The sequence below is a fragment of the Puma concolor genome, chromosome E3, assembly GCF_028749965.1.
Source record: "Puma concolor isolate L17-30 chromosome E3, mPumCon1.1.hap2, whole genome shotgun sequence".
Classification (NCBI taxonomy): domain Eukaryota; kingdom Metazoa; phylum Chordata; class Mammalia; order Carnivora; family Felidae; genus Puma; species Puma concolor.
The window spans coordinates 11,049,556-11,075,254 of NC_141682.1; the positions used below are offsets into that span (position 1 = coordinate 11,049,556).

At 58.6% G+C, this 25,699-nt stretch overlaps 1 protein-coding gene and 1 long non-coding RNA gene across 6 annotated transcripts in view; one reads left to right on the forward strand and one right to left on the reverse strand.

The window, feature by feature from the left end:
• Positions 1-4,051: 4,051 nt before the first annotated feature.
• Positions 4,052-9,403, reverse strand: LOC147572970 (uncharacterized). Its single transcript, XR_015245577.1, has 2 exons — positions 9,058-9,403; positions 4,052-4,582 (listed from the first exon to the last, which is right to left on the reverse strand). It is a non-coding gene; the product is annotated as an uncharacterized LOC147572970 (long non-coding RNA).
• A 325-nt stretch (positions 9,404-9,728) lies between these two features.
• GTF2IRD1 (GTF2I repeat domain containing 1) overlaps positions 9,729-25,699 on the forward strand; it is a 123,955-nt gene continuing 107,984 nt past the window's right edge. For all 5 annotated transcript variants that reach the window (XM_086692511.1, XM_086692509.1, XM_086692510.1 and 2 more), the window contains exon 1: positions 9,729-9,866. The gene's annotated coding sequence lies outside the window, so the exon portion shown is untranslated. The remainder of the gene's footprint in view (positions 9,867-25,699) is intronic.

Here is a 25,699-nt window from a genome sequence, read left to right on the forward strand (position 1 = left end):
CCGTTGGTCGAATGCATGTGTATCAAAAAGTGAAACAGACAGAGTTGAGTAAGTTTGGGACAGTGTTTCCATTGCCGGAGAAAGAACGAAATACAGACCCCCTGTGCTCGATTGTGCTTCGTAGATGCTGTTTTTTATTTTTTAATTTTTTTTAATGTTTATTTATTTTTGAGACAGAGAGAGACAGAGCATGAACAGGGGAGGGTCAGAGAGAGAGGGAGACACAGAATCTGAAGCAGGCTCCAGGCTCTGAGCTGTCAGCACAGAGCCTGACGCGGGGCTCGAACTCATGGGCCGCGAGATCATGACCTGAGCCGAAGTCGGACGCTTAACCGACTGAGCCACCCAGGCGCCCCAGATGCTGTGTTTTTTACACACGGATGGTTTGTGGAAACCCTGCACGGAGCAAGTCTATTGGCGCCCTTTCTCCAACAGCACGTGCTCCCCTTGTGTCTCTGGGTCACGTTTTGGTAATCATCACAATATTTCTTTTCCTGTTTGTTTATTTCCACACCCAGCATGGAGCTCAAGGGAGGGCTCGAACTCATGATCCTGAAAGCAAGACCCGCGCTGAGACCAAGAATCAGGCGCTTAACCGATTGAACCGGCCAGACACCCCAATTCTCACAAGATTTGAAACTTTTTCGTTATGATATTTGTTACGATGATCTGTGATCAGCGGTTACTGAGAGCACAGGTGAGGCTTAGCAGTTTTTAAGCAATGAAGTACTTTGAAATTAAGGTATGGGGGTCCCTGTCGGTTGAGCATCTGACTTCGGCTCAGGTCATGATCTCACAGTTCGTGGGTTCCAGCCCCGCGTCGGGCTCTGTGCTGACAGCTCAGAGCCTGGAGCCTGTTTCAGATTCCGTGTCTCCCTCTCTCTCTGCCCCTCCCCTGCGTGCACTCTGTCTGTCTGAAAAATAAATAAACATTAAAAACAAAAAAACAAAAAAAGAATGTTGGGGGGGCAGACAAGGAGGTTTTCAGGACACCCAGTGGCCGTTGGTCTCGGAGCCTTGGGGTTCCGAGTGCCCGGCTGGCCCTGGCACGTGTGTCCCCCTGAGCAGTGGCTCCATGAAGCCTTCAGGACTTCGGGGGGGGGGGAGCCCCAGCACTCCAGATCCAGGCCCACCACCCCTCATTCAGTGAACACCCAGCTACTGATCCTACTTAGGCAGGGAGTATTCTAGGGGCAGGACACAGAGCTGAGAAGAACACGGAGCAGAGCCCTGGCCTCGACGCGACAGCTGGCCGGAAAGGACCAAGAGCTTGATGCGAGGTGGTCTTGGCCATCAGCAACGACATGAAGCTCCAGGTCTAGCTGGTGGGCCCGGGCAGAGGGTTTCTCAGAGCCGGATGTCGCTCTAGGAGCTGGGGCAGGAGACCTACAAATGTCCGCAAATGTCAAAGGGCACCTCTAAGGCAGTCCTGGCGGGCAGGGCACTGGTGGCCTCTGAGCAAATCAGAAAGGGGCTCTGGTCCAGGCAGATGCAGTGGACCGCGGAGGTGTCCTGGGACTGAGCCCTGGTGAGCTGAGTGTGGCCCCGGCTTGCCTGCCCGCGTGCTGCCCGACCTCAGAAGCCTGGAGCGGGCGGTCTACATGTCAGTGTGTCTGGCTAGCCTCCCCGCCACGGTCCCTCAGGCTGCAGAGGGCTGGGGGTGCTGAGGCCAGGTAGCGGGGGCACTCACAGCCAATGCCACGGGGCCTTATACGTGCCAGGAACAGTTCTGACCATTTGGCCTGCAGAACTCATTTCATTCCCACGGCACCCCCTCGGGGTGGGCCCGCTCCTTGCCCCCGTTGGATCAGTGAGGTCGCTGATGCACAGAGAGGTGAGGTCATTTGCCCAAAGACACACAGCTAGCAAGGGGCAGGGCTAAAATTAGCATTAAAAATTTTTTTTCTTAATGTTTTATCTTTCTGAGAGACAGAGAGAGACAGAGACGAGTAGGGGAGGTGCAGGGAGAGAGAGACCCAGAATCCAAAGCAGGCTCCAGGCTCTGAGCTGTCAGCACAGAGTCCGACGCGGGGCTCAAACTCATGAACTGTGAGATCATGACCCTAGCCGAGGTCGGACGCTTAAGCTACTGAGCCACCCAGGCGCCCCTAGAATTGGCACTCTTCACCACTCCGCTGGACAACCTCATTCTCTTTATCACTTGGTTCTCTTTGGTTCTGGCTCAGATGGACACCATTTAGGATGAAACTGGGGGGAATTCATTAGAATGTTAGAGAACTCCTCTCATTTAAAAATGAGGAAACTGAAGCCCAGAGAGGGGAAGGGACTTGTCTGTAGTTGCACAGCACAGACACAAAGACAAAGAGTCTCCAATGGGAGCAAACAGGCCCCCATCTGTCGCCTGAGGGACACTGCCCCTTCTGAGACTTCAAGGGGTCCGGGGCTCAGCCTCGGGGGCCCTGGCAGGCGAGGCCTCAGCGATTAGGTGGTTTGTCCCGAGAGGACAGACCGGGGCTGAAATCTGGCCCACACTCAGCTGGCCAACCTCGTGGGTCTCGGGCCCGCCATTCAGGGGCCCCGGGTGAGGGGACAGAAATAGGCCATCTGTGAGCTTTCCCAGGGCTGTGCCGCATTGGGCCCACCGCCTCCAAGCGCGCGGGCATTCTCTGCTCATTTATTTATTTTCAGAGCAGGAAAGTGGATTTGAAACGCTCCTCCTGAATGTTTACCCCTGCGGGAATGTCGGGCTTATGAATAATGCAGCAAGTCAGGGGCTGGGGGCCAGGCGAGCTCTGTCCTGTCCCTGAAGTTGCCACACGCGGGCCTGGGGCAGAGCTCACCCTGCCACTTGCTGCTCAGTGATTTTGGGGAGATGCTCTGAGCCTCAGAGCCCCCAGCTATAAATGGGGGTCCTGAGCCTCTCCCCGCCTCCACAGAGGGGCCCACGGAGGCTGTCCCGTCCTTGCCACCTCGGCCTTCCCCTTGGGCACTGCTGTTCTTGCTCGTAGACTTCATCTGGTTCTCAGTGTCACGAGCCTCTCCTGAACATGTACTTGAGCACGTCAGCAGTCGAACAGAGCAGAGAATGAGGCAGTCCCCGGCGGCTGGAGGGCGCAGGCCGAGGGAAGGCCTGGTTCCATGGACCGAGTTGGCTCAGCTCTAAGTAGCGCTGTTGGGTAGCTGCCCTAGGCACCTCTCACCCCAGGCCTCAGGTTGTCTTGGGCTCTCTCAAAGGGGCTATTTTTTTTTTTTTAATTGAGACAGAGAGAGAGAGAGAGAGAGCGAGCACGTGAGTGAAGCAGGGGCAGAGAGAGAGAGGGAGAGAGAGAATCCCAAGCGGGTTCCGTGCTGTCAGCACAGAGCCTGACGCAAGACCGGATCTCGTGAAGTGAACCATGAGATCACGACCTGAGCCTAAATCAAGAGTCAGACGTTTAAACAACTGAGCCACCCAGGTGCTCCTCAAAGGGGCTGTTTTTATGTCCAAGGCAGTCTGGAGTCCATGTTCCTACCCTGGGCCTCCAGACTCGCTTCTCCTGAAGGAAGGCCCCTGGATGCAGGAGATGTCTCCTGTTCCCCAGGGAACTGTGCCTGGGACAGTGGCCCTGTCCTGCCCCTTAGCCCCCCGCCAGGACCCCTAGGCCGCCTCTGAGTTCCTGTGGGACTGAATCGCCAGTCACACCAACTTGGGTGTGGAAGGACCATCCTCGGGCCACCTCGCCTTCCAGGCAGAAGTCACAACACAGCCTTGGAGTGCCCTCTGTTGGTGGGGTGACAGATGGGGTCCCGCACACCCCACAGGCTTCTAAATGCTTCCTGCTGAGCCTAAAAGCAGGAGTGACTTAAGTTAGATTTAAGCAGGGACGACTGTTGGGTGTTAAAATGGATGAGCCAATGGTCGAGCAGCCGCAAGTTCTCTGGAGAGGGCGGCGGTTGGGGAGGTGGGGGCTTGGCTGGGGGCGAGGGAGGGACCGTGCGACCCCTCGGGGTGCTACCATCCCCCACGCCATCCCTCAAGCCCTGGGAGGCAGTGACCTCACGCTACTCTCTATCATAATATTTACCAACAGAGCTGCAATTGAGCCAGGAAGCTTGGCAATTATAATCATGTTATCATTATTGCTGATAATTCCGATCATAAGCATAAATTATAAACAGGAGCGGGGCACAGTGGGTAAGAGCGGGGGCAGGGACAGCTGTGTGTGTGGGCGGGGTGAGACCAGCCTGTCTCCCCTGCTCCCACTCCCCTCCTGTTTCTGGCTGAGGCCAAGTCCCCTCCAGAGCCTGGCCCAGGGATACGGTGGCTGCAGGGGGGTGGCGGGGGGCAGGGGCTCCAGGTGGCCTTTTCCTGCCGGGGTCCCGAGGTTGTCCTGACAGCCTCACACCAAGCCCCACTCTGCCGCGCAGAAACTATTAAGGCGCAATTATTACAGAGACAGTCTTTCCGAATTGATCTTTCAGTTACTCCACGGCTGCAGCCATGGAGACGGCCCCAACTCAATTACATGCCTCTCTCTGTTCTTGACAGATTCCAGCGGAGAGAGTCGGAGGAGGAGGCAGAGAGAGGGGGCGTGAGGTAGGGGGGGTGCAGAGAGCGAGGGGTAGTGTTGAAGAGAGCGACCTACAAAGGCAGCAACAAACAGATGGAGAGAAACATACAGGGAGAAAACAGAGATCAACGAGGCACCTGACAGTAGACAGAGGAGGCCCGTGTCGATCCGTTCATTCATTTCGCAGACGTTTGTACACTCACTGGCCAGGGTGCTTGACAGTGTCCGTCCCACCTCCTCCCTTACCTGAGCTTTGGGTTGAATGGGTGAATCCAACGGGGAGCAAATAAGCATCACCCAGCGTAAAATCAACCAGGCCGAGGACTCAAGAGTGCCTGAGGGCACTTAGGCGGGCAGCCTGGCCGGTGAGGTCAGGAAGGCTGAGACCTACCGGAAGAGGGGCTGGCCCCGTGGGGGACAGGCAGGGCACTGGGTTCAGGACACTGTGCAAAGGCCAGCTTTCCTTCCACGACGCAAAAGCTAAAATCTGACTCCAAGGCCTGGACAGACCCCTCTTTTGGAGGAAGAGGGTTTTGGAAGGCTGGTGGGGGGGGCCCAGGAGGGACCCTTCTCCTGGGGGTGAGGACCCTGGGTTCCCAGAAAATCCCGAGGTGGGAGAGATACATTTTAGCAAGCCCCGAGGCCCTGGCCCAGTGGGCCTTTGGCACGGGGGCCGGAGGGGGCCGTCTGCTTGGTTCCCTATTCCCCATGGGGTCAGGGGCATGGCCTCAGACTGAGGTGGATGCCCCCTCTGGCTCATTGCTGCACACACCACAGCTGCCGGCCCAGAGCCCCCAGGTTCAGGGTCTGGGTCTGCACGATATCCAGTACAGACGGGGTGCATTGGTATACAACCCAGGCCCTCCCATCTCAGGGCCAGTCTGATCCAGGCAGATGCCAGGCCTGTGACAGAGAGCCAGCACTGAGTGCCCCGTGGCACAAGGGACGTGGCAGTGAGCCAGTACTGCGTGGCTGAGTGTGGTTAAATCAGAGACGCCAGAGCTTGAACGGCGCTCCCTAAACTTGACCGTGTATCACAAGAGCCAGGGACCCTGTTCTGCAGTGCAAAGTCCCCGGGCCTCTCTCCCACCCGGCCAGTGTCCGAACCAACACATCTCCTGGAAGGGCCCGGACCTGCACCTTTCACAGGCACACGAGGCGAGGAACCTGAGGCCCAGGATCTTGCGAATCAGCAGCGAGCTGAGACGGAAGATGCTTCCAGGTGACCCCTTAGCCGCTAGCCACATATGAAAGCCTGTCTTGTCCAAACTGAGATGTGTTGTGTTACAATAGACATTGGGTATCGAAGACTTCGTACGAGGGAAAAGACGGAAAACATATCAGTCTTTAAAAATATTATTACGTGCTCAAACGAATACAATTTGGATATGTCAGGTTACATAAAGTATATCATTAAAATTAATCTCACCTGTTCCTTTCTCATTTTTGCAAACTACGAGGAAATTTAAAATTTCCTCTGCGGTGTGCATTTGTGGCTCGCGTTCTATTTCTGTTGGCCAGCACTGCCCCAGACTACTTACCAGGGCCAAACCCTGGGGCCTGGGAGGCTGAAGCGCAGATCTGCCCGTGTCCTCGCGGAAGACCTCCTGGCTTCCTACCCCAGCTTGCCAGCTTCGGTGCCTGAAATCCCAGAACGTGGGCTCTATTTTGTTGGGGTCCGGAAGCCTCGGAGGACTCTGAGAGGTGACTCTACTGATCAAATACCCCAGAGAAGGAAATGATCTCTGTCCTCGGTGGCCTGGATAAGCCACGGAAAGAAAGATTTGGGAATGAAAAGAATTGCTGCTGGTGACCTGGGGGATGGCCCGCCTTGGGAGGCGGGGGGAGGATTTGGAGGTCCCCAAGCAAGCCCATCAGCTACCCTTTGGTGCCATGCGGCCCCCATATCACCTGAGCACCCTGGCCGGTAGGGATAACATTTACCATCTGGGCTACGGGTTCTATGGGTCCTGCACATTCCATACACTGAATCTTATTTTCCCTTTGATTTCCACGATGGAACAGGAGGTATGCTCTGAAGAGAAAGAGGCGTAGCTGGTTCCAGAAACCGTTCGAGTCTTATTTTTAAAGGATGAATACTAATTATCAGCTAAAATCATTTCCTGAAAATCCAAGGAAACCCACAGAGATGGCAAAATGGAGTGGCGGGTTGGGGATCGGGAGCCCTGAGGTCCATCCCCGACCTGGAACGCTGGGCTGCTGTGTCAGCCCTTCCCCCCTCGGTGAGATGAAGGTGCTGATTTCACTGTCCTCACCTTTGGCCCCTGTGGTCATGTCTAGGGTAGCATATCCTAGGCTCCTCCCCATAGGCTTGCCCCAAGGTAAGGAGGCTGTCCTTCTATCTCTTCTATGACTCCCTGGAGTCTTACCTCCAAGGAGCAAGGACCCAAGAGACGTGGCCGAGATCGTGGGAAAGGAAATGATGCGCACAGGAGGTCAGGGAGCCAGGACTGGGCCCAAACCCCAGGGAAGCAGGGAACTGAGTCTCTGGGGGCAGTTCTGGCCAGTCTACTGGTCCGAGACCCTGGGATACAGGCACTGGGCCAGGAGAGAGAGACCAGCTCCTACCGGGGAGCCCCTGAACTGACAGGACACACAGGTACACACTCACTTCCGCAGATGCCCTGGCATCTTACGTTCCCATCTGTGAAATGGGGATTGTCAGGTCCACCTGCCGGAAGGGTTGTCAGGAAGGTGGGATGAACGAAGGCACGGAAGAGGCCTTGTGATGGAAGGAGTCCTGTGACTTCCAGGTTATGAAGGGGAAGGCAGTGAGAGCAGCCTCAGTTTCCACATCTGTGTAGGAGAGGGATGCAGCCAGGCCTGAGGGAGGGTGAGGCCAGTGGAGGCTCCTATAGGCGGGGAGCAGCCACCAGCAAGGACTTCTCAACCAAACTCCCCTCCGGCTGAGGGAACTCCTGCTGCCCTTCTCCAGGGAAGGAACCGAACTTGACAAAAATGGAATGCCCCTGACCTTGTCCTTAGAATCCTCACCTCCGCAGGAAGACCCGGTCCAGCAAGACTCTGAGTGGGGCTTTGCCCCTAGAAGAAGCCAACAAATTAAAAAATTGAGAACTATTCCCTGCCGAGTACCTACTACCCAGCAGGCACTGCACTAAGCATCTCCCCTGTGGCACATGTCATTCAGCCCTCCCAATCATCACACAGAGTAAGGAGTACCTTGGCTCCATATTACAGATCAGGAAGCTGAGGCCCAGAGAGGGCAATCGCCTTGGCCTAGGACATACAATTAATGAATGTGAAGCCAGGGGTCATACCCTAGTCACACATAGCGGGGCAGGGCCTAGACGTGCCGGGCCAAGGCCTTCTGCTGTGGCGCGCTGCCCCCCAGTCTGCCTGGGCAAGGTTGGGGGCAGACTGGCTGTTCTGGACGGGGAAGAACAGCCCAGAGGTTGGAAGAGGGCATCTGTCAGCAACACCCCACTCGCATTATTGCTGCTCTGGATTCTGCCTGCAGAGGGCAGTAGTGAGCACACACCGGTACTCCCTCCCCACCAGGCCTCTCAGCTCCTCCAGGCCCTGGGGCACACAGGCTTCCGGCACTCTGCCCCAGGACTTGGGGGTCTGGAAAGCATTCTCCCTAGAAACCAACAGCCCAGCCAGCCCCTCCTGACCAGTTTGCCCCAGCTAGACCCACTGAGGCCACGCCTTACCACCATTGCAGTTGGATGGAAGGACCGTAGACCAGTGGGCTCAACGGGGGCTATGGAGACAGTCCCAGCCGCGCCAGGCACATGCTGTACGTCCCTAAGCGGGTCACCTCCCCTCATTGTAAAACGAGGCCAGTACAACAACAGGGTGTCAGGATGTCCCCCAGGCCTTCTGGTGATGAGGGGGATAGGGAGGTACCCCCAAGAGGGCAAAAGGCAGTGTGTGACGAAGGGGGCTTCTGTGGCCTCATTCCTCACTCCCACTCCTCCGACCAACACCGCGGGCAAGGCATTCTGGGCACCAGGGGCCCCTCTGGGATTGGCCTTGGGCTGGGCACTGTGGACCTGGACTGCCCAGGAGAAGCTCTGTCTGATGGGCTTGTGGGCTAGACCTGCCCAGCCAAGTTTATCCTTTACCAAGTGCCCGCTGTGCGCCCAGCAGGGCCCCAAGGAGGTTGGGGGAAGACTCCGTGGGCTTTGCTGGGACCTCGAAGCTTCTCAATCTCCATCTGGCTCTCTCCATCTAGGCCAGGGGTTCCCTGGGGTTGGGGCCTGCCTGGCTCGTGTCCCTCCCAGGAGTGCCCAGCATAGCAAGGGCCCAGCACAGGGCTCGGGGCACCACTCCCTCTACCGAACGAGGATGCGCAGCTTTGGACAGGATGAGAGGTGTGCTCCCTGATTCCGTAGGACGGCTGGTATGGTAGGGGAAGGGGGTGGCAAACGCCTGAGTCGGGGATCAGAAGGAGGGCTGCCCAGGCAAGATGGGCCTTGGAGCTTCCAGCTGGATCTGCTGCGACCTTGGGCAGGCCACCGCCTTCCTTCACATCCCCGGGGACAAAGGCTGAAAGAGGTACCTGGACCGGCCACCGGAAGCCAACCTGGGCAAGGTGGGAGTGACCAGTCAGCCGACGACTTCGGTTCTCCAGCCGCCGCCGCCGCCTCCGCCGCGCAGGGCGCCGGGCCCTGCTCCAGGGTGTCTCCCCGCGCCCGCTGAGTGACCTTGACCCTGCGCCCCGGGAACCCCGCGCCCCGGCTTCCTAATCCGCCCCTGACGGGGCGCTGGGGAGGCGGAGGGGCGTCGCCGGGCAGCCAGGGGGCGCCGAGGCCGCGGGCGCCCCTCCCGCAGGCCCCCCTGGCGGCGGGCGCTGGGGCGGCGCGCGCTCGGGGCGCCGGGGGCGGGGCGGGGGCGCGGCGCTCCCCCCGCGGTGCCCAGGCCGGGGCGCGGGGCGGGCCGGGCGGGCTAATCCCGTATGTAAATGGCAGCCAATGGAGGGTGGTGTTGCGCGGGGCTGGGATTAGGGCCGGGGCGAATGGCTGGCAATCTTACTGGGATTACAGAACAAAGAGCCTCCCTGCGCTCCCGCTCTCGGCTCCGCTCCCCGCGCCGCGCCCCGCCCTCCGCCGCAGCCCGCGCCGGGGGTGGGGGCCGCCGAGCGCCAGCCCCCCGGCCGGCCCGAGAGCCCCCGCCGCGGCCCCTCCCCGGCCGGCGCCCCGCGCCCCGCGCCCCCCGCCCCCCCGCCGCGCCGCGCCGCGCCGCGCCTCCCTCCGCCGCGCCTTCCCCCATTCTCCCGGATTAATTAAGGAGGCAGCGGCAGGAGGCTGAGTCCTGGCCGCGGGCCGGGGCCGGGGCGCCGCTGGCAGGAGCGCTTGGGGATCCTCCAAGGTAGGAGAAACTTTTGCGGGGGGCGGGCGCCGAGGCCCTTCTCCCCTTCTCCTCCCACCCCCGTGGCCCCCGCCCCTCCCCCTCAAGGTGTTCCAGAATCTGGGTCCGGCTTTCGGGTGCCTTGGGAGGCACGTGACTGGGATTATAATTCGGGCCGGGGGGGGGGGGGGGTTGGTGGCGGCGGGGAGGGCCGGCCTCCCTCACCTGCCGGGAGGGGGGTGGGAGCCGGGAACTGTCACCCCCCCGGTCCTTCCGGAGGTGGGGGGCGTCCCGGGCGGGCGGCGGGCGCCCGCAGGCTGCTGCAGTTGGCGAATGAGGTCAGTCGTGCTGCCCGCGGCGGCGGGCGCCAGTGTGGGAGCAGAGGGGGCTGGGAAGGCCGCCGGTCCCCGCCCCCCCCCCGCCCCCCACCTCTGCCTTCCTCGGGCTGGGCCATCTCCCGGCCGGTGCCCCCCACTCGCAGGCTGAGTCCGACACAGCGAGGACTGCCCCGCACAGTGGTTCCTGTTGGGGTACCCCGGGGAGGGGGCTGGCCTGAGTGGCGGCAGCTGAACCTGTGGAGGAGGGCGGGGAAGAGTCTCAGAGGATGGCGGTGGGGGCCACAAAGCATTCAGAGGAGCAAGTTGGGGGTGCCCCGCATGTAGGTGGTCTGTGAGTTCCCGCACACCGGCAGGGAGGCCTGTGGAGCGTCACGGGGTGCTTGATGCCCACCCCCCCATCCTGAGTCCTTCGAAATGACGGGCTCGGTGCCTCTCCTGGGCTCCGGCCCCGGCGTGTGGCCAGGGACAGGGATGATGCCCTGGCCTGGGCCCAGGGCAGAGGGGGATGTTGCAGCTGAGAGTTCTGCCCTCCTGGACATCTGGCCATGTGACCTAACCTCCGTGGACCAGACCTGGGTGGGGGGAGGCCCCTGTGTCCCCCATCACCGCGGAAGTGAGGGAACTCCGCACGCAGGGGTCTCCTTGCCAGGCAAGTGGGGGCAGTGCTGTCCTTGGATGGAGTGGGGTCCTGGTGGTGGGGGGCATGGGACTGCCCTGGGCCTAGCAGCTGGGTGAGGGGCAGGCGTGGACCGAGGAGTGGGCACTGGCAGGGGCCTTCCCTTGCTGCTCACAGTGGAAGGAAGAGGCGGCCAGAAGCTGCTCTGACCTCGTCTGGTGGCCTCCGGGCTGGGACTGCTTGCTCCTCGGCACTGCCCGGGTCCTCGGGGCTTGGGAGGTGCCTTCCAAGCAGCCATTTATTTCAGCAGTGTCATTCCCAAAGGGAAAGGGCACTGGCATTGATTATTTATTCGGAGCAGGAGGCAGCAGTGGCTGGGAGGCTGGTGGCTGCTGGTGGGGATGGTCTGGGCGCAGGGGTGGCCAAGATGGGTGGTCAGGTGCCCATCCCAAGCCACCCACTGTGGGAGCCCAGGAGGGTTTGAGGTAGACTCTGACCTCTTCCGAACAGGGACCACTGGACCAGGGGACAGACTTGGCTCCAAGGTGAGGGGATGTCAGAACCCCCCACCTGCTTTTGGATTTGAGAGGCTTAAGACCACACCCCATTCTGCAGCCCACTAGGAGAGTGACCTAGAAAGTTGAGGCTGTGACTCAGAGGGTCCCAGAGGACCCCAGCAAAGGAAACAAGCAAAGGTTGGAACTCTGCTGGTACATTTAAAATGTGGGAGGGGCACCTGGGTGGCTCAGTCCATTCAGCATCAGACTCTTGATTTTGGCTCAGGGCATGATCTCGTGGTTCGTGAGTTCGAGCCCCACATGGGGCTCTGAGCTGACAGCACGGAGCTTGCTTGGGATTCTCTCCCTGTTCCTCTCTCTCTGCCCTTCCCCTGCAAATGCACTTTCTCACTCTCAAAAGAAATAAAGTTTAAAAACGAAATAAATAAAATGTGGGAGACCTGGGGCTGAGGGTGGCAACCCTGGGTCTTAACGACAGCATTGTCGGGACACGTTTAACCTACTTAAGAGGACTGTTCACCAGGTGCTAGAGGAAGGGTCGTTTATGTGCAGTGTGCTCATCGCAAATACTTTTTATCTGTTCTTGGAAGGCAGTCTCTCCCAGAGCCAGGCTCGCCTTCCGGCACAGTGGCGGATGTTCATGTTCGATGCTTGGAGATAGTCGGAAAGGCAGACATAATGATGGGGGTTTCGGAGGCAGATGTTCTCACAGCCTGTCCCCAGCAGCCAGCGCCTGCACAGTCTGGCAGCAGTCCGGGGGGTGGTCAGAAACCCCAGGTGAGGATCTCAGGGTGACGCCATGGGGCGTTCGTCTCCTACAAGTGTGACCTTGGAGCCACAGACCGCATCGCCTGGTCCATCCCTGTTCTGGGTTCCGTCACTCATCCGTCCATCCACTGCCACCTCGACCGGTTCATTGAGTCCCTCAGTTTTCCTGAATGCCCTTTGCATGAGCTGTTCGTCTTCCCTGGAAGGTTCTTCGCATCCTTCCTCTGAGGGGGTGGGAGACTTCCTTTGGTGGCCCTGCCTAGAGGGGATACGGGTGGTAGGATTTGCCTATTTCCTGTCCATGAAGACTATGCTGACGGTCCTCGGGCTGGAATCCCAGGGCTGGCCTTGGTGCTACCTCTGTGTCCCCCGTGGCGTCCTGTCCTTCCTCTGTCCCAACGTTGATCTCAGAGGCTCCACATCTGTCTCCCCAGGTGCCCTAAGGGCAGGGCAGGGACCGGGCTTGCTTTTGATTCCCTGGTGCCCAGGGCTGGCACCCAAATACTTGTTGAATGGCTGCTTGAGGGAATGAATGGATGAAGTCTGGCTTCAGAGCCTTGGCCCATATTGCTAAGCCTGTTATCCCTGAGTCCCTATCTGTGGGGAGGATCCCCCCCCCATGGTGAGACTCCTGAATATCCTCTGTCCTGCTTCTCAGACCTCTGGTTCTTGGCTGTCTGTGGGCGACTCTTCAATGCCTCACAGCCAGGTTCCCTGGGACAAGCGGGAATGTGTGCCCAGCTCCAGGGGCCTGCGGAGGCCTCAAGGGGCACCCGGGAACACGACTTTCAGGGTGAATTCACAAACACCGGGGAGCAGAGCAGGACTCGGGGCCGGCCGGGGGCTCGGAACCTTCCGGGAGGCTGTGGGGCCCGGGAGACGTGGACCCTTAGGGCAGCCGCAAGGGAATTCCCAGCAGGAATTAATTCATAAGCAGAGGTGGAGTATTGGAAGGATTGTTTTATGTGGGAGAACTGGAGAAGAAATGGAATTGGTTAGAAGCAGCAATGAGATGTGTGCCCCCTCACCCCCCCCCCCACCTCCCACCTTCGGTGGCAGGGAGAGAGTGCAGACATGTGTGTAGATGTTGGGGTGTCCAGGCGGGGCCCAAGGGGAGCCAGCTCCCCCACTTGGTTCCTAGGCCTCTCATTTGCAGGCGTGTCTGGCTGGGACCCTGAGACCCTCGTGCTCGCTGGGGTAGCTACTCTGTCATTTCAGACTCAGTACTGTGGGTTGTGGCTGATGACAGTAAGGGACTCAGAGCCCCGGGGGGATGGGGGGCTGGCGCAAGGGGCTGAGCCCTTGTTCACTTTGTGGGGACTTAAGTTTGCTGAATGGGCTGGGTGGGACTTTGTCTCCACCCAGGCTGGGGATGGCTGGTTGGTGTGTCTCAGGCAGAGCCCTTGTTCCCGACACTCTTCCTCTTGGTCTGGAGCTGGGCCTGGCCAACCCAGAGCTATTTGTGTGCCCACCTGTCTCCCTCCTTCAGGACCACCTGCTTCTGGTTGCCAGATCTGGCTAATAAAAATAGGGATGCCCAGTTAAATTTGGATTTCGGATAAGCCACAGATAATGCGGGATTGAGGATGTAACTTTGTTCAGCTGGAGCTGAACCGGGGGTCTCGTATTTTATCTGGCAACCTTGCAGCTGTGACCTCTGGGCTGGGGGACTGTCGGGGAGTGGGGAGAGAGGCTCAAGGAGTGGTTGAGGCCTGGAGTTGGGATCAGGGCTCAACCCAAAGCTCCAGGGGATGGGCTGGGGGAGTTTGAATCAGGCAGCACTGACTCCAGTTATCTTGGTCCGGCTTTCTCTAGTCTGTGGTCCCAGGGTCCGGATCTCCTGTTAAGCTTGGGTGGTGTGGGGGGCTCTGGGAAGCCCTGATTTTCGGAGACTTCTGTGCCACTGTGATTGGAAGGGGGGGTAGAGGGGAAGGGAAGCTGCTGGGGACACTATCGGGCACCCAAGTTAGGATTTGCCATCAAGGTTTACAGAGCGAGGCCTGAGCGCTGGGAGGCCGTTTCTCTGATGGTTCCCCCCCACTTCAAGACTTAGAGATCCTGCCTCAGGGGCCCCTGGTAAGGGAGCATCTTTGCCGGGTTGGGTCACAGGTGGTGAGGGGCAGTCCCTTGAGGGATGCCCCCATGGCTATAGCCAAGAAATAAGAGGCAGGGTCCTGAGCCCGTAGCTGGAGGAGGCCCTCAGGCTGCTTCTGTCCTGGAGGCTTTGATGGGGCCAGGCCTGTTTGCTGATGGGGGCGGGGGGGGGGGGTTGGTGGTGTCTCAAGGTGTATTTTCTGACTTCTGGCAGAACCACCATATAGGGGAGTCTATATCTGTCCATCTGTCTATCTGTCACTCCACCAGGCAGTGAGAAACTTGCAGATGCCCCAGGTCTGCAGATTCTCAGGTCCTGGCATCCAGCCCCAGGCCCGCACGTAGGAAAGGCTCACCCCATGGGTGGGTGTGTATTTTGGTGAAGGATGAGGGAATCCCCGAAATGCTCAAGGCTTAAGTGTGCTTTCTAAGGGGTTTGACCACTGTGTGTACAATGTGCTGCTTCACGCAGCCCGGCCTCTGCAAAGACATGGAACGTTCCACCACCCCTTAAAGTTTCCTCAAGCTCACTTGCAGCCAGCCCCTTACCTTCCCCCAGCTCCTGGCAACCACTGTGTTTTCTTTTTTCGTTTTCTTCTTTCTTTCTTTCTTTCTTTCTTTCTTTCTTTCTTTCTTTCTTTCTTTCTTTCTTCTTTCTTTCTCTCTCTCTCTCTCTCTTTCTCTCTCTCTCTTTTTCTTTCTCTTTCTCTTTCTCTTTTTCTTTCTCTTTCTCTTTCTCTCTCTCTTTCTCTTTCTCTCTTTCTTTCTACCTCTGTGTGTTTTCTGTCTGTAGTTTTGCATTTTCCAGAACGGCACATAAATGCAGTCACACAGTATGCAGCCTGAGTCTGGCTTCTTAGACCCAGGTATATTGGAATCTGCTTCCTTTTGGTTGCTGAGGGCCATGCCACGGTATGGATGTGCCACATGGCCCCACCCAGCACTTGGGGTTTGCAGAGCCCTGCTTGGGACCACCCAGAGAAGAAGAGGGGTGCCTTTGCTCGTTTTCACAGGGGCACTGCCTGCACCCCCATCCCCTCCCCCATTGAGAGCCGGTCCTGAGCCAAGAAAGGTGCACACCTCTGTCCGCAGAGCCTAGAATTTCATCCTCCGTTTCTGGTGACTCACACAGCCAGCGAGCCCCCGATGAAATTACACCCTCCTGCGGCTGCCCTCTGCTGTGCAGGTGGGCTCCTGGGACAGCGATGCTCCTGGGGCTGGGACAGCTGGGGGGCGGGTGAGGGCCTGGAGGGCGGGGAGCTTTGTGCGCCCTGTGGTGTCTCACCTATCTCCGTGTGCCCTGCTCCCCCGGAGTCTGGGGGTCCCTGGCAGTGCCTCCCAGGTCTCCACTCCTGCAACTTTGGAGCCTGGGGTTGAACTTCTGTGTTTTCCTGAAACAAGGCCAGGGCTTGTCCTCCGCAGGGGGCGGGGGGTGTGGGGAGAGGAGGGTAGGGCAGGACAGTGAGGCTGGCGTTGCAGTCAGGAGCATGATTTAGGGTCCCATGGGGGGGGCTGTGTGACCTCAGGCAAGTGACTTTTCATCTCTGTGCTTCGGATTGGTCATCTGTAAATGGGAGGGCCAGTGAGGGACTTAGCTGCAGTTACACCAGCCGGGGGGCCTCCGCAGAGCCCTAGAGGGCATGGGGGCCGCTGGGAGTGGGGAGGAGGTGGGGATGTGCAGGCCTCTGGTTCCCTGGCCCCTTTTGAGCCAGAGTGGGGCCACTTGTATCCACGGTACCTGTTGGGGTATTCTAAATAAAATCATCTGCCAGAAGTTGGCCCTTCGTGGACAGCGGCTGTTCTGCACATTCGTGCGGGCAGTCCTGAGGTTTCGACTGGTTACAAAAGCTTCTGGTCAGGCTGATTCCCGCTCTGCCTGCCCGCTGCGTGTGCTTTGGAACACTGCACAGTCGCTGGGCCTCAGTTTGACCGTCTGAGAAAGGAGGCGGCAGTACCTGGGCGGGTCGTGGGTGGGCGTCGGGAACTGTGGTGTCTGAGTGCAGGGGGCCCAATGGGAGCTTTGTCGGCCTCCCGGGGTGTGCGGGCTCCTGAGGAAAGGGAGCTCCTTGGGGGCTGACATGGCCTGCCTGGGTGCCTCAAGAGATTTGAGGGGTTTTAACTTTGTTTTTTTGTAAACAAGTCGTTTGCTTTTCCTGATGAGCCCGGCTGCCCCCGGCCCCCCTCCCCTCCTCCCTCCTCCCTCCCCCCTCCCCCCTCCCCCCTCCTCCTCCCCCGGCCCAGTCGCAAAGCCTGCACCCCTCAGTCCGACCCTGGAGCTGTACCTGGTGGGAAGTCAGGAAGGACTGTGCAGGCTAGGCCCATACAGAAGGGCCCTAGGGTGCTCCTGGGTGGCTCCCTGGAGCAGGCAGGACCCCTGCCTGCCCACCCACCCAGCTCCAAGGTGGTCCTGGCGGGCTCCAGGGGGGCCTTAGGACTGGGCCAGTCTGGTGTCTCTCTCATGTTTATCCAGGAGCTGGTTTTTCAGGTGTGCCGGCTTTCAGCCGAGAGGCCCAGGTTGGGAGAGGTAGGGCCTTTGGGAAGGGGGGTGGTTGCCCCTCTTCCCCGTGCTCACCCTGCCTTCCAGCTGGGGGTGCAGCCCTCTGGGCGGGGAAGGCTACCACATCGTCCCTGTGGTCCTGTTCCGTTGTCCAAGGGAGAGATGCTCTTCCTTGCCCCTGTCAGAGGCTGGCGCCCCTCCTTGGAGCTCCTTTACCTGCCACGGGGCTTCCCTACTTCCCAGCAGGGTGCCATGGAAACAGCAGGGCCTTTGAAGCCAGGCAGGCGTGGTGCAAGTCCCAGTTCTCACCACTGACCTGCTGTGTGGCGTCAGGCAAGTGCCTTTACCTCTCTGAGCCTCATCTGAACCACTGAGGCTGCTTGTTCCTACACTGCAGTGTTCTTGGGAGGACAAGCGCGTTCGTTCGGGTGGGGACTGGGAGCCCCAGTCGTGCCCAGAGAGGAACCGGATGCCATCATTTCCTGCTTTGCTCTTACCGCCTCTGCTCATGGAGCATGGGGTGTGCCATGCCTCAGTTTCTGTTTCTGCAAGCTGGGAAAACCCCAAGGGTAGAGCTGGTTAGTCCCCTGGGGCTGGGGCTACCCAGGGGCAGTGGCCCTGTGGTTGGTTTGGGGAGAGCCGTCTTTTCCCAATGGGATATGCCTGAGGGCAGCCTGCAGGAGGTGACTTCTCACTGGCCCCTGGAGGATGGGTAGGGTGTAGACCCAGGAGTAGCCTGGGGTGGACATTTTGAGGAGGGGGGTGACAACCTAAGGGTCCAGAGACAGGAATGACGATGCATGTGGCCAAGTGAGCATTTTGCTGCAGAAGCGGCGAGGTGTTGGGTCCTGGCAAAGACCTTCATCTGATCGCCTCCCTCCCTGACTAGGCATGGCCAGGCCCCACCTGTTTCCGTGCCAGCACAGTGAGCTTCCCTCGGTTTCTAGAACATACCGTGCTTCTGCCTTGCTTCCCTGTGTGGTGTTGCTTCTCCCTGGAACGTATTTAATGCTCCCTGTCCGTTTCACTGGGCCGATTCTTACTTGCAGGGCTCAGCTTGGATGCCACGTGTCTCTGGAAGCCTTCCCTGTGCCCCCTTCCGAGCCCGCGTTAGGTGCCCCTCCTCTGTGTTCCGACAGCCCCTGAGGGTTCCAGCTGCCCTTGACCTGGCCTGTCACCTTCCGACGGGTCCAGGCCTTGGCGCCTCATCCCTCCACATCCCCGCCTCCGGCACCCTGCCTGGCCCAGAGCGAGTGTCCAGTGTAAACTTGTTAAGTGAGTTAGAAGCAAGCGAGGTGTCGGGCCACTAGGGGTGGGGCCTTGGAAGGTCAAGGGCCTTCTCTGCCTTCGGATACTGATTCTCACCGGCTCACCCCCCCCCCCCGTGCTCCCCGTTTCTGGCCTGGCTGTGACTCTCAGGGGCATCTGGAGGGGGGTGGTGGCGGGGCCCTGTGTCTCCCTGGGCCGGGTGTAGACTGGTTTGGGGGGGTTTCCCCTCTGTGAAGGGCAGCTGGTGTGTGTATGGAGAGAGCACAAGTGTGGCGCGTCAGAACAGTTAATCCCCTGGGCTATTTAGACACACACGCTTGTGCGCGTGTGTGCGTGTGTGCGCTCACACACGTACGTGTGGCATTCTGGGGGGCCGCCGGTGGGGACTGTGTTGGATAACTTGGCATTTAGCCGAATCCCGACCACCAGCCTGGCCCCAGGGCTGCTCAGGGTACAGAGCCCCTATAGGCCCGGCAGGTGGCCATGGGGGACGAGTCTGTCGGTTAGGAGTGCGTTTGACTCCAGGTAATAGAAAGACTGAACTTTAATGGCTTCAACAAGGGCTTTTATTCCTCCCAAGAAAAAAAGCCGTGGGTAGGCGGTCAGAGGCTGGGATGGGGGCTCAGTGATGCCTTCAGGGGCTCGGTTCTTTCCTCCTTAGCTTGTTAGATTAAGTTCTTTTAAAAATTACTTTCTTTAGGGGCGCCTGGGTGGCTCAGTCGGTTGGGCGTCCGACTTCGGTTCAGGTCATGATCTCACGATCCCTGGGTTCGAGTCCCGCGTCGGGCTCTGTGCTGACAGCTCAGGGTCTGGAGCCTGCTTCCGATTCTGTGTCTCCCTCTCTCTCTGCCCCTTCCTTGCTCAACGCTCTGTCTCTCAAAAATAAAGAAACATTAAAAAAATATATTTTCTTTGAAGCATACGCTGAAGTATGATTTCATACATTCACAGAGCTGTGCAGTCAAATTTCTGAGCATTTCATCCCCTCAAAAAGAAATCCCAACCCGTTACATCGTCAGCCCTCTGCTGCCTCCGCCCCCCGCGCCTGGCAACCACTGGTTCGCTTTCTGTCCCTGCATGTGCCTATTCTGGACGTTTCATGTCAGTGGAACCCTAGAACATGTGGCCTTTGTGTCTGGCTTCTTAAGCTCAGCATCGCGTTTTCAAGGTTTATCCAAGTTGGGGCAGGTGTCACAGCATCTCTCCTTTTAACGGCCAAATAATATTCCGCTGTGTGGACGGGCCACCTTTTGCCTATCCATTCATCAGTTGATGGATGCTTGGGTCATTTCCACTTTTCGGCTGTTGTGAACACTTGTGCACAGATTTTTGTGTGCACTATGCTGTCTGTTCTATTGGCTAAACACCTGGGAATGGAATTGCTGGGTCATAGTGGCAGTTCTGTGTTTCACATCCTGAGGAACTGCGTGACGGCTGCACCATTTTATGTTCCCACTGGCAATGTGTGAGGGTTCCAGTTTTTCCACATCCTTGCCAACACTTGGTATCGTCTTTTTGATCATAGCCATCCTAGTGAGGGTGAAGGGCTCTCTCATGTGAATTTTTTTTTCTAATGTTTTTGTTTATTGGGAAGGAGGGGCAGAGAGAGAAAGGGAGACAGAGGATCCGATGTGGCCTCCACGCTGACAGCCGCGAGCCCCTTGACCAACAAGATCATGACCTGAGCCAGAGTCGGACGCTTAACTAACTGAGCTATGATTTTGTGTGATTTTGATTTAGCTTGTTGGATTTTGTCTTCACACTTATGCATCGTGGTCACAGAATGGCTGCATACCCTCCAGTCCTCACACCCATGGTCCAGATGGAGACAAGGAGTTAGGGCAGAATGCTTCTATTCTCAAAGGTTTGCCTTCATACACGCTCTCCTCAGGAGCTTTAGTTTTGCACAGATGGGACTTTGGGCCTCTGATGCCCCCTTGCTGTAAGGAACTGGGAAGAAAGAGGCATGCCTGTTGGGGAGGAAGGGGGTTGGGAATGCTTTGGGCAGGCTTTGCCCCTCGTGGCCCAGACTGGTGTGGACATCTTCATTTCTCCAGGAGCACGAATGGGGGTGGGAGCCCCCCAGTAGGTAGGGTGGGGACTTTGATCATGGGTGCGTGGCTGTTCTACAGACCAGAGTTACCACTGCCCATCTGGGGCCTTAGTGGACCCCACTTTGTCAGTCACCTGCCAGACTTTTGTGACTCTCTATCCAGAGACCTCCTTTCTACGCAACCCAGGAGGCCTGTAGCCCAGGGCTCACTAGGTCCTGCCTCAGGTCCTGTGCCCCTCTGTGCCCCACAACCCAGAACAAGCCATGCGACGTCTTGCCTTTACAACTGGCTGGGGCTAGAGCTCAGACACATGTGGCTGGTGGGAGTATAAAGCCGCATGGCCATTTTTGGAAAACAGTTTGGCAGTTATTTATTTATCATTTTTATGACATATAATTGCATCATAAAATTCACCATTTCAAAGTATTCTACCCAGTGGTTTTTAGTATAGTCACAGGGTTGTGCAACTGTTACCACTATCTAATTCCAGAAGAATTTTTATCACCCCCCCCAAAAGAAACCCCACATCTATTAGCAGTCTCTCCCCATTCCCCCCTACCCCCCACTCCCTAGCAACCACTAATGGTATCTCTGTGGATTTGGGGCATCTTTTTATACAGTTGAACACGGGCTTGCCGTATGACCTGGTAATTCTGTTCCTCAGTATTTGCCCAAGGGAAATGAAAACTTGGGTTTACATAAGAACCTGAAGAAGAGAAATATCTCAAGTGGCTGTATTCGTAATTGCCCCACACTGGAAATCATCTCGGTGTCCAACCGGTGCGTGGATAAGCAAACCCGGGTAGGTTCATACCGAGGAAGACTGGTCAGTGCCGAGAACGACCAAACCCTTGATCCGGACAGCAGGGGTGAATCGCAGAAGCGTCGGCCTGGGTGAAAGGTGGCAGACTCGGGAAGTCGTGTCCCGTTGCATTTCTGTGACAGGTTGGAAGAGGCGCAACGATAGGGACGGAGCAGATCCGGAGTTGCGTGGGGGCGGGTTGACTTGGGGTGCTGATAGGACTGCCGTGTGCCTTGATTGTGGTGGAGGAAACAGCAGTATGCATTTGTAAAAACTCCTAGCACAGTACGCGGAAAAGCGTGACTTTCACCGTGTGTGTTACCCTTCAGTTTCCGGAAACCATCCTGAGCCGGGGACTGGCCTTTCCGGATTAACCCCATGTAGGGTCAGCCATTCCATTTGTTTTAGTTGGTGGCAGTCCTCCTTATGCATGTAGCCGTTGAGTTTGAGTCTTTCAGGATGACTCATGTGACTTATGCCTAGGGCTGGGGCCGAGGGCTGCCCTGGCACCCCCTCCTGTCACCTTCCTCGGGCACCCCCTTCTGCCTCTGCTGTTCCTGACCTTCCTGGATGGGGTACGCCGTGTGCTTTTGGTCCATGAACAGTTAGAGCCGGAAGGGACGTCAGAATATGTTGACCTCCTTTCCTTTTCAGATGGGGAAACTGAGGCCAGGGCTGGGAAGGCACTTGGCTGATTCCAGAGTGGTAAGACTCAAGATCCCAAACCTCATCTCGAGACTCTTGGGCCAGGGCTCCTTGCAATACCCACCCCCCCCCCCCCCCCCACAGGTGCCCCGGAGCCTCCCTTGTCTGGCTGGTCTGGCGAAACGGCGGGAGGTTTTGGAGCAGACTCAGGTGGAAGGCGAGGCGGGGGGTGGGGGGGGGGTATCAGTGTAAGGAAGTGGGAGTGGTCAGGGCCTCTAAGACACCCTAAACGAGGAGAGAAGAGGGTCCACGACGGCACAGGGTGGCTGCACCTTGTGCTCGCAGGCTGGAGGTGCGACGTGGTTGATTGTGGTAACGCGTGGGAGTGGCTGGTGGCCCCTGGGGAGAGGCACGAGAGCATGGCACTGGCTTCTGTACTGGAAACCCATGACATCGGGTCACCCTGAAGCCCCATTATGTGTGCAGGTGAATCCCAGCAGGCGTGGTCTGCAGTGTGGGGCTGACAGCCTGGAAGCACCTCCTCAAGGAGAGACCCCAGGAGACCCTGACCGGGAGCCCGTGGGATATCTTGGGTGGTGACCCTCTTCGGGCAGACGGGTGGACCCAGTCTCAGTGATGCAGGCCCTGGGTTTATCCTGGCGTTGATGTGGAGCCACTGGCATGTGGGCCGTGTCCACCCTGGAGGCTTGGGAGGTCTGCAATCCCCTGGGAGGGTGTGGGTGTGGGCGGGGAGGGCAGGCACCGGGCTGGAGCTGGCTCACGTCCAGGTTCCTGCCACCCGCCTCAGGGAGCCAGTTCAGAGCTGTGTCAGCCCCCCGAGGAGCGTTCTCAGGCTGCAGGCCTTAGAAGGCTAGCGGGTGCCCTGGACGCAGGTATGAGGATGCCAGGAGTAAGGCCTGGGAGCCCCCCTCCCCTCCGACTTGCATCCCTGCGGGGACATGGCTTTGGAAGCGGAGTGACTTTCTCATCCCAGGCTTCAGAAGGGGTTCCTTCTGGGCCAGGAAGCCAGTGACTCCTTGCTCCCGCTTTTTTTTTTTTTTTTTTTTTTTTTGCCGGGGGGCGGGGCTCTGTGTCTGCTGCTGTGGATGGGTGGTGGGGGCCAGGGGCAGACCAGGCAACCCCGAGTCTGAGGTCTGTGTGGAGGGCAGGTGGTCCCTGGCATTCTGCTGTGCTGTCTCTCCCCCCACCATCCCAGAAGGCCTGTGATCTTGGCATCATGGGACCCTTTCCTGGGCCCTCTGCCCTGTTTTTGGCTCCAAAAATGATGTCTCCATACCTCGAGGTCCTTTCTGGTTTTCAGGAGCCACACTACCTCCAGGAAGCCTTCCTTGGGCCTCACCGCGACCCCAGACAGGAAGCCTGGCCCCTGTCCTGAAGTCTCTCACCCTCTGGGGGAGGCAAAGAAGGAGAGCCCTTCTGCAAATATCTGTGTGCCAGTCGCTGGGCAGTGAGCGTGCCGGGAGCTGCTTGGGGGACATTGTCAGGGACTGGGTGCCTGTTTGCTCCTTCTAGTAGACTTTGCTTTGAAGCTGGCCCCTGACTCTTCTGGCTGTGTGACCTTGGGCAAGTTACTCAGCCTTTCTGAGCATCCAGGTCTGCATCTGTCCAACGGGAGGGATACCATTGTGCTCTAGGGTTGCTGCAGGACATTAAAAGGATACGACCAGCACAGCACTGGGCAGTCATGTGGCTGCCGATGGTAATGATGGCCGTAATGTGACATGGCGTTTAGCTAGGCCCAAGGCCAAGGTAGGGTTTGGATAGAAAGACTCTGTTGGGTCTTGCTTTCACCTCCCACCACTGCTCTGTGAGGGAGGAAGAGGCAGGGTGCTGTGGATGTGTGTCTTTATTGGAGGCAGAGACTGAGGCCCAGAGACGGGAAGCAAGTTGGCCAGCATCACCCAGCTGCTGGGTTGGCAGAGCCTTGTCTAGACCCAGATCTCACGAGGATGGGCCCTGTGCACACTCCCGAGACTCGGGCTCTGTCACCGGTCGTTGGGCCCTTAGGGAGGGGATGCTGTGGGCCTGGGCTGGGCTCCTCCAGGTACTCCCGTCCCCGGGGTTGGGAGAGGAGGGCAGGCAGGCAGGGGTCACTCTGTGGAGTCACACTACCTGGCCAGAGCTTCGGGTGGGCCTGGGTTGTCCCTGGTGGATGGAGGTGGCCAGGCACTCCTCGCCCAAGTGAGGGAGCGGTGAGCAGGGCTGCAGTGAATGTTTTCACATGAGATGTGTGTGCTTTGCAGGAACAGAGCACGGATGTGCCCATGGAGTCCTGGCTCCCCCACGGTTCTTGTGTAATCATAGGAAGGTCACCTACACGTTGTGCATCCGTTGTCCAGCGTGGGATGGATGATGGTCCCTGTCCCGTCCTGCCTCTCTCCTGGGGCGCTGGGGGATCACACGTGATGCAGTGTGAAAGCTGTATCGGGGTGGGGGGCTTTGCTGCACCTGCGTGTTTGTGCCTGTGACCCTCCAGCCACAAAATAAAGTGTGTCATCCCCCAGGGGCCAGGTCATTAAGTAGGATGCCCCCAGGACAGACTGTGTGGGCCTGAGTAGGAGGAATGACTGGGGCAGGGTGCCATCGCATTGGCTGTGACGTGCATGCGCAGACAGCAAGCAGGCCTGGAGAGGCGGCAGGTGTAATCTGACAGATACCTGATGAACAGACATCTGAACCTCCTCTTTTGTGTGTGGTCACCATTTATAACTTTCAGCTTCTGTTTCCCCACCTGGGCGCTCCAGGCACAGGGACCGGGCCTGATTTACCCCCAGTTCTGGGTCTGGGGTGTATAGGTGCAGTGGGATTACCCTGCGCTGGGTTTGTGCCCCACGCATCCAGCAGATGGGTGTGACGCCCACAGGGGTGCGTGGGCCCAGGGCTGGGACGGGGGAGCCCCTGGAATGGGGGGTGCAGGAGGAAAGGGTCCTGCAGGAAGTGGCGTTGGGATATAAAAGGGCGGGCACAAGAGGTGCGGGGTTGGGGGCAGGGTGGCCGTGATCACTGCCCTGGTGTGGATCGGGGCAGGTGTGGAGGCCACACTCCAGGCGAGGGGGCATGGTGGTCTTTCCGCGTGGGGCGGAGGGCAAGAAGGTCCTCGGAAAACTTTGCGCCTGAGTTCCCAATTTCCATAGGAGCAGTTAAGGCCCCCTTTGGGGTGGTGTCTGGAGTTAGAAGCCAGGTCTCCCCATCCCCAGCCTGCAGCTGGGCGTGGCCTTACCTGGGACCTCCCCCACAGCGGACCGGGTCACGTGGTATAGCGGGGAGGAGGGGGGGAGCTGGCGGCTCAGGAGGGCTGGCTGGGGTGGGAGCCTGTGAGCCAGAGCCCCGGCGTTAGATCACCCACTGTGATTAGCTTTTTTCCGCCCAGCCTTTTCCTGACAAGAAAGGGCCTGATGCGCCTCATCCATGTTGCTCATCCTTCTGAGAAGGCCTGTTTACGTCTGGCAAGGGGGCTCTCGGGAGACATGATCGCCCCAGGGGCTGGCACCGCCGCGGCGCTGGCTTCTTCCCACCGTCTCCTGACACCCGGCCTTGACGCGCTGCAGATGCTTAAGAACCCACACACGCCTACCTCCCCGGCCCGCATGCGCTGACCTACCGGGGTCACCCAGAACCAGGGGACAGGGTGCCGGCGTCCCCTGACGGCCGGCCGAGCGCCCCCTCCTGGAGGCGGGAACAGAAGCGACAGTGTGCTGCCTGTCTGGAAACGTGCAAGAGCTAACCCAGAGTTGATGGGACGCAGTGATGTCAGCATCGGTGCTCCCGTGTCTTTGATGAGCGCCTGTGATCTCCGGCCCTGTGCCAGTCACTCGTCTCACGTCAGCTGCGCCCTCCTCAAAATGCTGAGAGCAGCAGAATCGGTGGCTCGGGTTTACTCAGGAGGAAACTGAGGCCTGGCATCCGCCTCCATGGACATCACAGGCCGGTGGGAGCTGGGTGGGGAACTCAAGCCCTGCTTGGGTTGAACCTGCCCGCCCCCGCCGTTTCTCCCCGCTCCTGGCGCGCCCAGGCGTCAGCCTGGTGCCAACAGGGCAGCCGGGGTGCCGTGTGGGGAGGCTGGAAGGCAAGGATGGTCCGGTTTGGCTAAGCTTCATGTTGTGGTTCCCCCTCTGGATTGTCCACCAAGCAAGTATGCGTGGTTCTGGGGCACAGCCACGAACAAAACAAAATTCCTGCCCCTGCGTGCACACCTCCCTGGGCTGGCTTGTGGTTCCCCTCCCCGGTCCTGC